A 14,129-nucleotide genomic window follows, 5' to 3' on the forward strand; every position below is an offset into this window, starting at 1 on the left:
GAATTCCACTGAGCCGGTTCCAGGACAGAGCTGTGAACAGGGGGCTATTTATGTGGGTGAGGACTGGGTGAAGGGAACAGCGGGGGATTCGGAGGCACTGGGGAGCCTTTACCCCGTAAACACACACACACACACACACACCAGACCTGAGGGGACAAGGGGAGGACCCCGACACTGACAGGGAAGGAATGTGAGAGAAGCATCGCGTCCTCTCTCCTTCCACAGCAGGTCTCCCCCTAGTGCCTCCCACTAGCCAAACGCAATGAGACGCCGCCAGCAAGTCCCCCCTCCCTCATCCCCCTCCCAGTGATCAATCCAAGGAGGTCAGTCTCCCAGGTTACAAAGCAGGGCAGGGAAAAGTGAGAAAGGATTGGGGGGGGGGGGGTGCAGGCGGAGAGTAACACAACAAAGGACAAAGGGGCCTGGGGAAGGGGGTAACATGAGAATTCCCACCCTGATGTCTCTACCACAAGCACCTTCCCAGGTGACCCACCTATTGCTTCTGCCAGAAGACAACCCTCCCCCCACAGAGAGATGGACATACTCCTTTCCCCGAATAGCTGACTCCAGTGAGCTCCCAGGCTCTTCCCCATTTCTCTCCGCAGGTGTCCCTCTGTCACCTGAGGACTTCCCTGCCCCACCTGCCTGCTCAGGGAAGCCCAGTGCCTCAGCCCCCTGCTATCAGGTGTCAGGTAGGAGACCCAAAGGGGTACTAGAAAATTCTAGTTCACATCCAGAGGTTCAAGTTGTCCACTGCCCCTGGTCACCATTTCCCACTCTATCCCTTCCCTCCTCGGAAGTGATACCTTCTCCTTGGCTAAAAATGCAGGAGAGCAGGCTGCCTCGCCCCAAGGCGACCTGGCCTTCCCTGGCCTTGGTCTTTCCCATTTGCTTTCCTCACTGCAGGGGACGGTCCCGTATCACCCTGGAGCTGCACCCAGCACATGTATGCAGCTCCTCTCCCAGGGGAGAGGCTCCGCCATCGCTCCTGAAGAGCCACACTTCCACCTCCTGGCAGGAAGGGGTCAGCCTGCTCCTCCCTTCCCACAACCAAGAGTTGGACATCCTAGGTGGGTGGAAGTCCAGTGTCCACACATCAAAGAGGCCTTTCCCCCAGGGAGTGGGTGCCAGGTCACATTCACCAAAGGATAGGATGGGAGTGAGGGTGGGAAGTCTTCTAGAACCTTCCTAGGGGTCTCCCCAATCTTCCAAGTCACAGAAGGGGAGGGTCCTCAGGCTTCAAATGCATCCAAGGAGCTCCTGCACCCAAAGGAGCAAGATTCAGAAAACCTCTGCCCACGTCCAGCCTAGAGCACTCCTTTGGGGAGAAGGGGTCTCTCCACTGCTCCCACCTCCTCTGTGGAAGGCTCAATGCCCCAGAGAGAGGTGGTCTCCATAGTAGAGACTTAGTCATCAAAAATGGAGAAATGGAAAAAAGAGGTGGGGGGCAGAGCCAAGGGGAGACCAGCAAGGAAACATCTGTCTGTGGGAAAGACTTATAAAAAATAAATAAATTAAAGAAGTAAAATTAAAAGATGGGTGGAGTGAACCTAGAGTTGTTTTTTAAAAATCTAAGGTCCCCAGACACATGAACCCCCATCCCACTCCCCTTGAAACCAGAACACAGGATGTAGAGGGTACTAATAATGGGGTCCAGTAGACAAGCACAAGAATGCAGAGAGGAGCAGCCCTGGGCATGGAATCGGGAGACTCAGGTTCAAACCCTGGCCTTCAGCTCATTGCTCTAGGACCTGGTGCGAGAGCCATCACCCTGAGGTGTCTCATTAGCACCCTATAAACCTTCACAGGGGAGAAGGCGCTCTTCTTTTTCCCAGCCTGTTTGGCCATGGGGATCCCCAACCCACCACAGTCCTGTGCACACCCAGCCTCCTTCTCTGAAGAGAGTGCAAGCCAGTCAGCCCCACCGGCCCCACCATCCACACTGACAATGGTGGGAGCAGAGGGCTCAGGGCCATGACCTTAGTCTCTCTCCCGGGATCTGTGGACCCCAGACCTGCGCTTCCTTCACCAGCTTGTCCTTCAAGACCACCTCCGTCAGCTTCCTCAGGCCTGACTCTTGGACCCTCCAGCTCTGCATCAGCAACCAAATCACCTGCAGAGTTTTTGAAAAACCAGGTTGCTGGACTCCAACCCCAGAGGTTCTGATTCAACAGGTCTGGGGCAGAGCGCAAGAATGTGCATTTCTAACAAGTTTCAAGGTGATGCTGATACTGCTAGGCTGAGGACCACCCTTTGGGGACCACTGCTGAAGCTTGCACCCACAGAGATTCAGACTTAACTGGTCTGGGTGGGCCCCGGGCACAAAGATAGGGGCTTTCTACGCCTCATGGCCTGAAGTTTTTGTCCTCAGAGAGATGGAGAGCCTTTTGAAGTTTTTAAATCAGATTTATATCATTGTATTGGATTGCTTTATTTTACCTTTATTATAAAATGTTTTAAACATGTAAAAAGTAGACAGAATAGTATAAAGAGGACAGTATAATAAATAGCCACTTACCCATCTCCCAGCTTCAACCATATTTACTCTCACCCACTTCCCCCTCCTACTGGATTTTTTTTTTTAATAATGTATTTCTTTTTTTAAAAAATTTATTTATTTTATTTATTTATTTTTGACTGCGTTGGGTCTTTGTTGCAGCACGCAGGATCTTCATTGAGGCATGCGGGATCATTTGTTGCACCGCGCAGGCTCTTCCTTGTGGTGAGCAGGCTTCTCTCTAGCTGTGGCGAGCGGGTTTTCTCTTCTCTATTTGTGGTGCGTGGGCTCCAGAGCGCGTGGAATCTGTAGTTTGTGGCCCGTGGGCTCTCTAATTGAGGCGCACAAGCTCAATAGTTCTGGCACGCGGACTTACCTGCCCGGCAGCATGTGGGAAACTAGTTCCCCAACCAGGGATCGAACCCGCATCCCCTGCATTGGAAGGTGGATTCTTTACCATTGGACCACCAGGGAAGTTCTGCTATAAACATTCTTGTACAGGTTTTATGTGAGTGTAAGTAAGACCCCATTTCTCTGGAATAAATGCCCAGGAGTGCAATTTCTGGGTTGTAATTACATGTTTAGTTTTATTTAAAAAACCCAAAAAAACCTGCCAAACTATTTTCACAATTTTTTAGTGTAAGTAAAATATTGCATGGAACATACATACTGATACTAAAAATTATGTATTGTTTACCTGAAATTCAAATTTTACTGAGCATCCTGTATTGTTATTTGCTAAGTCTGATATTCCTGCTCCCAGGTGATGCCAATGCTGCTAGTTTGAAAACTACATTTTTGGTATCTGAGTTCTTTCTAATCTGGTTCCTTTTTATAATTATGAAAAATTTTTCTAACATAAAAATAGATAAAAACAATATAATCAACTCTTCATACCCAGATTCTAGAATTTTCAACTTTCTTATTTTTGCTTTATCCATCCCTCTTTTTTCCCTGAAGTATTTTAAAGCAAATCCTGGTCATTTTGTCATTTTACCCCCACAAACTTCAGTATACTATTCTAAAAAATCGTAAATTTTCTGACATAATCACAATGTCCAGATCACAGCATTAACAGTAACTCCTGTGTCATCTTATCCCCAGTTCATTGAAGAAACTGCCTTTTCCCCATTGTATGTTCTTGCCTCCTTTGTCATAGCTTAATTGATCACATAAGCATAGGTTTATTTCTGGTGTCTCTATGCTGTTCCATTGATCTAGGTGTCTGTTTTTGTGCCAGTACCATTATGTTTTGATTACTGTAGCTTTGTCGTATAGTCTGAAATCAAGGATTATGATACCTCCAGCTTGTTCTTCCTTCTCAAGATTGTCTTGAATATTCAGGATCTTTTGTGTCTCTCTACAACTTCTAGAATTATTTTTTCTAGTTCTGTGAAAGATGCCATTGGTATTTTGATAGAGATTGCAATCTGTAGATTGCCTTGGGAGTATGGTCATTTTAACAACATTAATTCTTCCAATCCATGAGAACAGTATACCTTTCCATTTATTTGTGTCGTCTTCAATTTCTTGTCATCAGTGTCTTATAGTTTTCTGTGTACAGGTCTTTTACCCCCTTAGGTAGGTTTATTCCCTGTTGGTGAGCTGGGACTTTGACCTGGGACTTTCAGCTCTCCATCACAATGTCACTGGAAACCAAATGGAAGCAGTAATAATGTGTTTCACACTCTCCCAGCCAATGTGTGTTAGAAGAGGCCTAGCAGGGAGCCTGAACTCCCAACCCTATCCAGCAGTAACAAGATGTCAACAGAAGCCAAGTGAGGAAACTGGGCTTCTACCTCCACCTGACAACCATGAGGCAGCACCCTCTTTCTCCCACTGGCACAGCATCAGAGGATATCTGTTAAAATAGATTTAGATAAAATCCAGAGTCTCATCACGTAATACCCAAAATGTCTAGGATACAATAGAAAAGCACTTATACCAAGAACCAGGAAAATCTCAAATTGAATAAGAAAAGACACTCAACAGACACCAACACTCAAGATGACCTAAATGTTGGAATATATGACACATATTTACAACAGACAAGTATTTTAAAGTAAGTACTAAAAATGCTGCAACAAGCAAGGACAACCTCTCTCTTTTTTTTTAATATTTATTTACTTATTTATATATTTACTTGGCTACATTGGGTCTTAGTTGCGGCATGCGGGATCTTCGTTGTGGCATGCGGGATTTTTAGTTGTGGCATGTGGAATCTTTTTAGTTGCAGCATGCAGGATCTTTAGCTGAGGCATGCAAACTCTTTGCTGCAGCATGTAGGACCTAGTTCCCTGACCAGGGATCGAACCCGGGCCCCCTGCATTGGGAGCGTGGAGTCTTAGCCACTGGACCACCAGGGAAGTCCCTAGGACAAACTTTCTTGAAACAGATGAAAAAATTAATAGTCTTAGCAAAGAAATAGAAGTTATAAAGAAGAACCAAACAGAAACTTTAGAACTTAAAAATACAATAATCAAAATTTAAAACTCAATGGATTGGCTTAACAGGAAAGTGGAGAAGACAGAGGAAAGATTCAGTGAACTTAAAGGTAGATGAACAGAAATTACTCAATCTTGGCAACTGAGAAAAAATAGACTAAAAAATGAGCAGAGGTTCAGAGATTTATGGGACTGTAACCCATTTTTAAATTGTCATTATTGAGTTATAAGAGTTCTTTTCTTTTAATTTAATTTATATTTATTTATTTTTGGCTGTGTTGGGTCTTCGTTGCTGCGTGTGGGCTTTCTATAGTTGCGGAGAGCGGGGCCTACTCTTCGTTGAGGTGCACGAGCCTCTCACTGCTGTGGCTTCTCCTGTTGCAGAGCATGGGCTCTAGGTGCGCAGGCTTCAGTAGTTGTGGCACACGGTCTCAGTAGTTGTGGTTCGCGGGCTGGAGAGCACAGGCTCAGTAGTTGTGGTGCACAGGCTTTGTTGCTCCGCGGCATGTGGGATCTTCCCGGACCAGGGCTCGAACCCGCGTCCCCTGCGTTGGCAGGCAGACTCCTAACCACTGCGCCACCAGGGAAGTCCCAAGTTAAAAGAGTTCTTTATATATTCTGGACACAAGTCCTTTATCTGATATATGATTTTCAAATATTTGCTCTCGTTCTGTTGTTTGTCTTTTCACCTTCTTGAGGTGTCATTTGGAGAGCAAATGTTTTTAATTTTGATGAAGTCCAATTTATTTTGTTGCTTGTGCATTTGGTGTCATATGTAAGAAATCATTGTCTGACCCAAGATCTTAGGCAGAGATAAGGCACAAAGTGGGCTCTGCACCTTCCTGACATTGTCCTTAAACTTAGTTTCTGCCCACCACTCTCTGGATTCCCCTGCTACCTAACCACTCCTTCTCTGGCTCCGTTACCATTTCCTCTTCTTTCTCTCAAGTCCCAGCCTAGTGCCCCAGCCTACTTTTCCACAAAAAGTGTGAGGTCAGGAAGATGGCAACCCTGATTCTCAGGGTTGGTGAGAGTAAGGGCATGTGCAGACACTACTACCAAGAATATAAAGCCCTGCACTGCTTTCTGGAGAATGACACTTAGGTACCAAAAGCTTTAAAAATAAGTCTGTCCTCACTTGGAGCCTCCTTCTGCAGGGAAGAGAATCAGTCTGGAATTTACTAACATTGTTTTGCTTTCACTGAAGTTTTTTGATGCCTACTCTCTATTTACAATCAGACAGAAAAAGATTCCCTTTAAAATCTAAGTTTAAAAATGGGCGGAATTCCCTGGTGGTCCAGTTGTTAGGACTCGGCGCTTTCACTGCCGAGGGCCCAGGTTCGATCCCTGGTCAGGGAATTAAGATCCCACAAGCTGCGCAGCGAAGCCAAAAAAAAAGGGAGTAGACTGTTTAAATATATAAAACAAATTATAGTACTTGTGGTGTGCAGGTATGGGGCGGGTGGTCACAAATGACTGTAGTTTTAGAAAGATGTAACTAGTGCTAGACACTGTGTATTTAACTACAGTGAATGTTTAAAATATGTCGTATTGAAAAATGGAGGGGACTTACAAGTAGATATATGTCCTAATTCTTCTCAAAGCCAAAAAAAATTTTAAGTCTATCCTTTGACCCTTTGACTCAGTATTCTCTTCTAGGAATTTAGCCTAAGGAAATAACTAGACAACCACTCAAGTATGTAAGTTCAAGAATATTTATTGCAGCATAGTTTCTCATATTTTTAAAGATTGAGAGCCACCTAAGTGCCGCCCTTACAATAGGAAACTGGTTTCAGTGAACTAGAGTTCACCAAACAGTGGAATACTAGGCAACCATTAAGAATGAAGTTAGCGGAGATTAACCAAGATGGCGGAGTAGAAGGACGTGCTCTCACTCCCTCTTGCGAGAGCACCAGAATCACAACTGGCTGCTGGACAATCATTGACAGGAAGCCCCTGGACTTCACCAAGGAGGATACCCCACGTCCAAGGACAGAGGAGAAGCCACAGTGAGACGGTAGGAGGGGCGCAATCAGAGTAAAATCAAATCCCATAACTGCTGGGTGGGTGGCTCACAGACTGGCGAACACTTATACCACAGAAGTCCACCCACTGGAGTGAAGGTTCTGAGCCCCACGTCAGGCTTCCCAACCTGGGGGTCCGGCTACGGGAGGAGGAATTCCTAGAGAATCAGACTTTAAAGCCTAGTGGGAATTGATTGCAGGACTTTGACAGGACTGGGGGAAACAGAGACCCCACTCTTGGAGGGCACACACAAAGTAATGTGTGCATCGGGACCCAGGGGAAGGAGCAGTGACCCTGGGGGAGACTGAACCAGACCTACCTGCTGGTGTTGGGGGGTCTCCTGCAGAAGCGAGTGGTGGCTCTGTTTCACTGTGGGGATAAGGACACTGGCAGCAGAGGTTCTGGGAAGTTCTCCTTGGCGTGAGCCCTCCCAGAGACTGCCATTAACCCCACCATAGAGCACGGGTAGGCTCCAGTGTTGGATTGCCTCAGGCAAAACAACCAACAGGGAGGGAACCCAGCCCCACCCATCAACAGTCAAGTGGATTAAGGTTTTACTGAGCTCTGACCGCCATAGCAACAGGGAGGGAACCCAGCCCCACCCATCAACAGTCAAGTGGATTAAGGTTTTACTGAGCTCTGACCGCCACAGCAACAGTCAGCTCTACCCACCACCAGAGCCTCCCATCAAGCCTCTTAGATAGCCTCAACCACCAGAGGGCAGACAGCAGAAGCAAGAAAAACTACAATCCTGCAGCCTGTGGACCAAAAACCACAGTTACAGAAAGATAGAGAAGATGAAAAGGCAGAGGGCTATGTACCAGATGAAGGAACAAGAAAAAACCCCAGAAAAACAACTAAATGAAGTGGAGATAGGCAACCTTCCAGAAAAAGAATTCAGAATAATGATAGTGAAGATGATCCAGGACCTCGGAATAAGAATGGAGGCAAAGATTGAGAAGATGCAAGAAACGATTAACAAAGACCTAGAAGAATTAAAGAACAAACAAACAGAGATGACCAATACAATAACTGAAATGAAAACTACACTAGAAGGAATCAATAGCAGAATAACTGAGGCAGAAGAACGGATAAGTGACCTGGAAGACAGAATGGTGGAATTCACTGCTGCGGAACAGACTAAAGAAAAAAGAATGAAAAGAAATGAAGACAGCCTAAGAGACCTCTGGGACAACATTAAACGCAACAACATTCGCATTATAGGGGTCCCAGAAGGAGAAGAGAGAGAGAAAGGACCAGAGAAAATATTTGAAGACATTATAGTCGAAAACTTCCCTAACATGGGAAAGGAAATAGCCACCCAAGTCCAGGAAGCGCAGAGAGTCCCATACAGAATAAACCCAAGGAGAAACACGCCGAGACACATAGTAATCAAAGTGGCAAAAATTAAAGACAAAGAAAAATTATTGAAAGCAGCAAGGGAAAAACGACAAATAACATACAAGGGAACTCCCATAAGGTTAACAGCTGATTTCTCAGCAGAAACTCTGCAAGCCAGAAGGGAGTGGCATGATATACTTAAAGTGATGAAAGGGAAGAACCTACAACAAAGATTACTCTACCCAGCAAGGATCTCATTTAGATTCGATGGAGAAATCAAAAGCTTTACAGACAAGCAAAAGCTAAGAGAATTCAGCACCACCAAACCAGCTCTACAACAAATGCTAAAGGAACTTCTCTAAGTGGGAAACACAAGAGAAGAAAAGGACCTACAAAAACAAACCCAAAACAATTAAGAAAATGGTCATAGGAACATACATATCGATAATTACCTTAAACGTGAATGGATTAAATGCCCCAACCAAAAGACATAGACTGGCTGAATGGATACAAAAACAAGACCCATATATATGCTGTCTACAAGAGACCCACTTTAGACCTAGGGACACATACAGACTGAAAGTGAGGGGATGGAAAAAGATATTCCATGCAAATGGAAATCAAAAGAAAGCTGGAGTAGCTATACTCATATCAGATAAAATAGACTTTAAAATAAAGAATGTTAAAAGAGACAAGGAAGGACACTACATAATGATCCAGGGATCAATCCATGAAGAAGATATAACAATTATAAATATATATGCACCCAACATAGGAGCACCTCAATACATAAGGCAACTGCTAACAGCTCTAAAAGAGGAAATCGACAGTAACACAATAATAGTGGGGGACTTTAACACTCCACTTACACCAATGGACAGATCATCCAAAATGAAAATAAATAAGGAAACAGAAGCTTTAAATGACACAATAGACCAGATAGATTTAATTAATATATATAGGACATTCCATCCAAAAACAGCAGATTACACGTTCTTCTCAAGTGCGCACGGAACATTCTCCAGGATAGATCACATCTTGGGTCACAAATCAAGCCTCAGTAAATTTAAGAAAATTGAAATCATATCAAGCATCTTTTCTGACCACAATGCTATGAGATTAGAAATGAATTACAGGGAAAAAAACGTAAAAAAGACAAACACATGGAGGCTAAACAATACGTTACTAAATAACCAAGAGATCACTGAAGAAATCAAAGAGGAAATAAAAAAATACCTAGAGACAAATGACAATGAAAACACAATGACCCAAAACCTATGGGATGCAGCAAAAGCGGTTCTAAGAGGGAAGTTTATAGCTATACAAGCCTACCTAAAGAAACAAGAAAAATCTCAAGTAAACAATCTAACCCTACACCTAAAGAAACTAGAGAAAGAAGAACAAACAAAACCCAAAGTTAGCAGAAGGAAAGAAATCATAAAGATCAGAGCAGAAATAAATGAAATAGAAACAAAGAAAACAATAGCAAAGATCAATAAAACTAAAAGTTGGTTCTTTGAGAAGATAAACAAAATTGATAAGCCATTAACCAGACTCATCAAGAAAAAGAGGGAGAGGACTCAAATCAATAAAATTAGAAATGAAAAAGGAGAAGTTACAACAGACACCGCAGAAATACAAAGCATCCTAAGAGACTACTACAAGCAACTTTATGCCAATAAAATGGACAACCTGGAAGAAATGGACAAATTCTTAGAAAGGTATAACCTTCCAAGACTGAACCAGGAAGAAACAGAAAATATGAACAGACCAATCACAAGTAATGAAATTGAAACTGTGATTAAAAATCTTCCAACAAACAAAAGTCCAGGACCAGATGGCTTCACAGGTGAATTCTATCAAACATTTAGAGAAGAGCTAACACCCATCCTTCTCAAACTCTTCCAAAAAATTGCAGAGGAAGGAACACTCCCAAACTCATTCTATGAGGCCACCATCACCCTGATACCAAAACCAGACAAAGACACTACAAAAAAAGAAAATTACAGACCAATATCACTGATGAATATAGATGCAAAAATCCTCAACAAAATACTAGCAAACAGAATCCAACAACACATTAAAAGGATCATACACCACGATCAAGTGGGATTTATCCCAGGGATGCAAGGATTCTTCAATATACGCAAATCAATCAATGTGATACACCATATTAACAAATTGAAGAATAAAAACCATATGATCATCTCAATAGATGCAGAAAAAGCTTTTGACAAAATTCAACACCCATTTCTGATAAAAACTCTCCAGAAAGTGGGCATAGAGGGAACCTACCTCAACATAATAAAGGCCATATATGACAAACCCACAGCAAACATCATTCTCAATGGTGAAAAACTGAAAGCATTTCCTCTAAGATCAGGAACGAGACAAGGATGTCCACTCTCACCACTATTATTCAACATAGTTCTGGAAGTCCTAGCCACGGCAATCAGAGAAGAAAAAGAAATAAAAGGAATACAAATTGGAAAGGAAGAAGTAAAACTGTCACTGTTTGCGGATGACATGATACTATACATAAAGAATCCTAAAACTGCCACCAGAAAACTGCTAGAGCTAATTAATGAATATGGTAAAGTTGCAGGATACAAAATTAATGCACAGAAATCTCTTGCATTCCTATACACTAATGATGAAAAATCTGAAAGAGAAATTATGGAAACACTCCCATTTACCATTGCAACAAAAAGAATACAATACCTAGGAATAAACCTACCTAGGGAGACAAAAGACCTGTATGCAGAAAACTATAAGACACTGATGAAAGAAATTAAAGATGATACCAACAGATGGAGAGATATACCATGTTCTTGGATTGGAAGAATCAACATTGTGAAAATGAGTATACTACCCAAAGCAATCTACAGATTCAATGCAATCCCTATCAAATTACCAATGGCATTTTTTACGGAGCTAGAACAAATCATCTTAAAATTTGTATGGAGACACAAAAGACCCCGAATAGCCAAAGTTGTCTTGAGGCAAAAAAATGGAGCTGGAGGAATCAGACTCCCTGACTTCAGACTATACTACAAAGCTACAGTAATCAAGACAATATGGTACTGGCACAAAAACAGAAACATAGATCAATGGAACAAGATAGAAAGCCCAGAGATTAACCCACGCACCTATGGTCAACTAATCTATGACAAAGGAGGCAAAGATATACAATGGAGAAAAGACAGTCTCTTCAATAAGTGGTGCTGGGAAAACTGGACAGCTACATGTAAAAGAATGAAATTAGAATACTCCCTAACACCATACACAAAAATAAACTCAAAATGGATTAGAGACCTAAATATAAGACTGGACACTATAAAACTCTTAGAGGAAAACATAGGAAGAACACTCTTTGACATAAATCACAGCAAGATCTTTTTGGATCCACCTCCTAGAGTAATGGAAATAAAAACAAAAATAAACAAGTGGGACCTAATGAAACTTCAAAGCTTTTGCACAGCAAAGGAAACCATAAACAAGACGAAAAGACAACCCTCAGAATGGGAGAAAATATTTGCAAATGAATCAACGGACAAAGGATTAATCTCCAAAATATATAAACAGCTCATTCAGCTCAATATCAAAGAAACAAACACCCCAATCCAAAAATGGGCAGAAGACCTAAATAGACATTTCTCCAAAGAAGACATACAGACGGCCACGAAGCACATGAAAAGATGCTCAACATCACTAATTATTAGAGAAATGCAAATCAAAACTACAATGAGGTATCACCTCACTCCTGTTAGAATGGGCATCATCAGAAAATCTACAAACAACAAATGCTGGAGAGGGTGTGGAGAAAAGGGAACCCTCTTGCACTGTTGGTGGGAATGTAAATTGATACAGCCACTATGGAGAACAATATGGAGGTTCCTTAAAAAACTAAAAATAGAATTACCATATGACCCAGCAATCCCACTACTGGGCATATACCCAGAGAAAACCATAATTCAAAAAGACACATGCACCCGAATGTTCATTGCAGCACTATTTACAATAGCCAGGTCATGGAAACAACCTAAATGCCCATCAACAGACGAATGGATAAAGAAGTTGTGGTACATATATACAATGGAATATTACTCAGCCATAAAAAGGAACGAAATTGAGTCATTTGTTGAGACGTGGATGGATCTAGAGACTGTCATACAGAGTGAAGTAAGTCAGAAAGAGAAAAACAAATATCGTATATTAACGCATGTATGTGGAACCTAGAAAAATGGTACAGATGAGCCAGTTTGCAGGGCAGAAGTTGAGACACAGATGTAGAGAATGGACATATGGACACCAAGGGGGGAAAACTGCGGTGAGGTGGGGATGGTGGTGTGCTGAATTGGGCGATTGGGATTGACATGTATACACTGATGTGTATAAAATTGATGCCTAATAAGAACCTGCAGTATAAAAAAACAAACAAAACAACTAATACTAAACTTTCATTGGGTTATTTGTATGGAAATATGTTAATATAAATGTTTCAGACATTACATGAAATTTCTAAAAATCTTATATTTGTATTTGTATGGAAATATGTTAATATAAATGTTTTAGACATTACATGAAATTTCTAAAAATCTTATATTTGTATTTGTATGGAAATATGTATGGAAATATGTTAATATAAATGTTTCAGACATTGCATGAAATTTCTAAAAATCTTATATGTTCTGGTATAATGTTATAAGTAATAATCCTAGTTATTACTTTAAAATGTATATCTCAGAAATAACTAATTTTCTTGTCAACTGCATTATTATGAACTTTCATCAAATCTTTAACCGTGGTCATTTTTAAGTCTTTTGTCATTTACAGACAGTTCTGGGTGTACTCTGATGATTTTGCAAATATGTTCCTATAAAAGGGTTTCATCTTCAAGAAATTCATGGAAAAGACTCTGACAAGTACAGGTTTCTGGTAACTGTACTGCTGAACTGAATGAATAAGCATTTTCAGAACTCTAATGAAAAACTGATGAACTCATAAAAGTACTAACAAAAGATGAAGATGAAAAAAAAAAAATTAATTACATGGGACTGAGTGAACTGATGAGGATGAGTATAATTTGTGTGACTTTCTGTCTGAATTTAAAAAAAAAAAAAAAAAAATCCCACAAGGACTCAGAGGCAAAGAATATACAAATCAATTTTCACTGCAAAGTAAAGGAGCTGTTACAGTGGAGGATTACTGGACTGAATGTCAATATTATGACATAGTATGAGTGTGTTTCATGTTTGGTAATTGCAATCAGTGTTGCTTTTGTTGTGGTCATCCATGTACAATGCTTGGTGTCAGTCTATTTATCTCTTGTAAAAATAAAATACAGTGTGTGTGTGTGAAAAAAAAAAAAAAAATTCATAGACTAGGACTAGAGCAAGGCTCGCCTTTATGATTTACTGTCACTGGAGCCCAAAAGCCCAGCAATGGAGACTAATATCATAAATAATATATTTCCATGCAGTAAGAAATATGCAACCAACCATTGTAAGACTGAGATCATTATAAGTGTGCTGAGAACAAATGATCTCCAAAATAAATGGTTAAATAAAAAAAAAAAAAAAAAGAATGAAGTTAGCTCCGACTTCCCTGGTGGTGCAGTGGTTAAGAGTCTGCCTGCCAATGCAGGGGACACGTGTTCGAACCCTGGTCTGGGAAGATCCCACATGCCACGGAGCAACTAAGCCCGTGTACCACAACTACTGAGCCTGCGCTCTAGAGCCCACGAGCCACAACTACTGAGCCTGCGTGCCACAACTACTGAAGCCCACACGGCCTAGAGCCCATGCTCCACAACAAGAGAA

Source organism: Balaenoptera borealis (assembly GCF_965194805.1).
Source record: "Balaenoptera borealis genome assembly, chromosome: 12".
Classification (NCBI taxonomy): domain Eukaryota; kingdom Metazoa; phylum Chordata; class Mammalia; order Artiodactyla; family Balaenopteridae; genus Balaenoptera; species Balaenoptera borealis.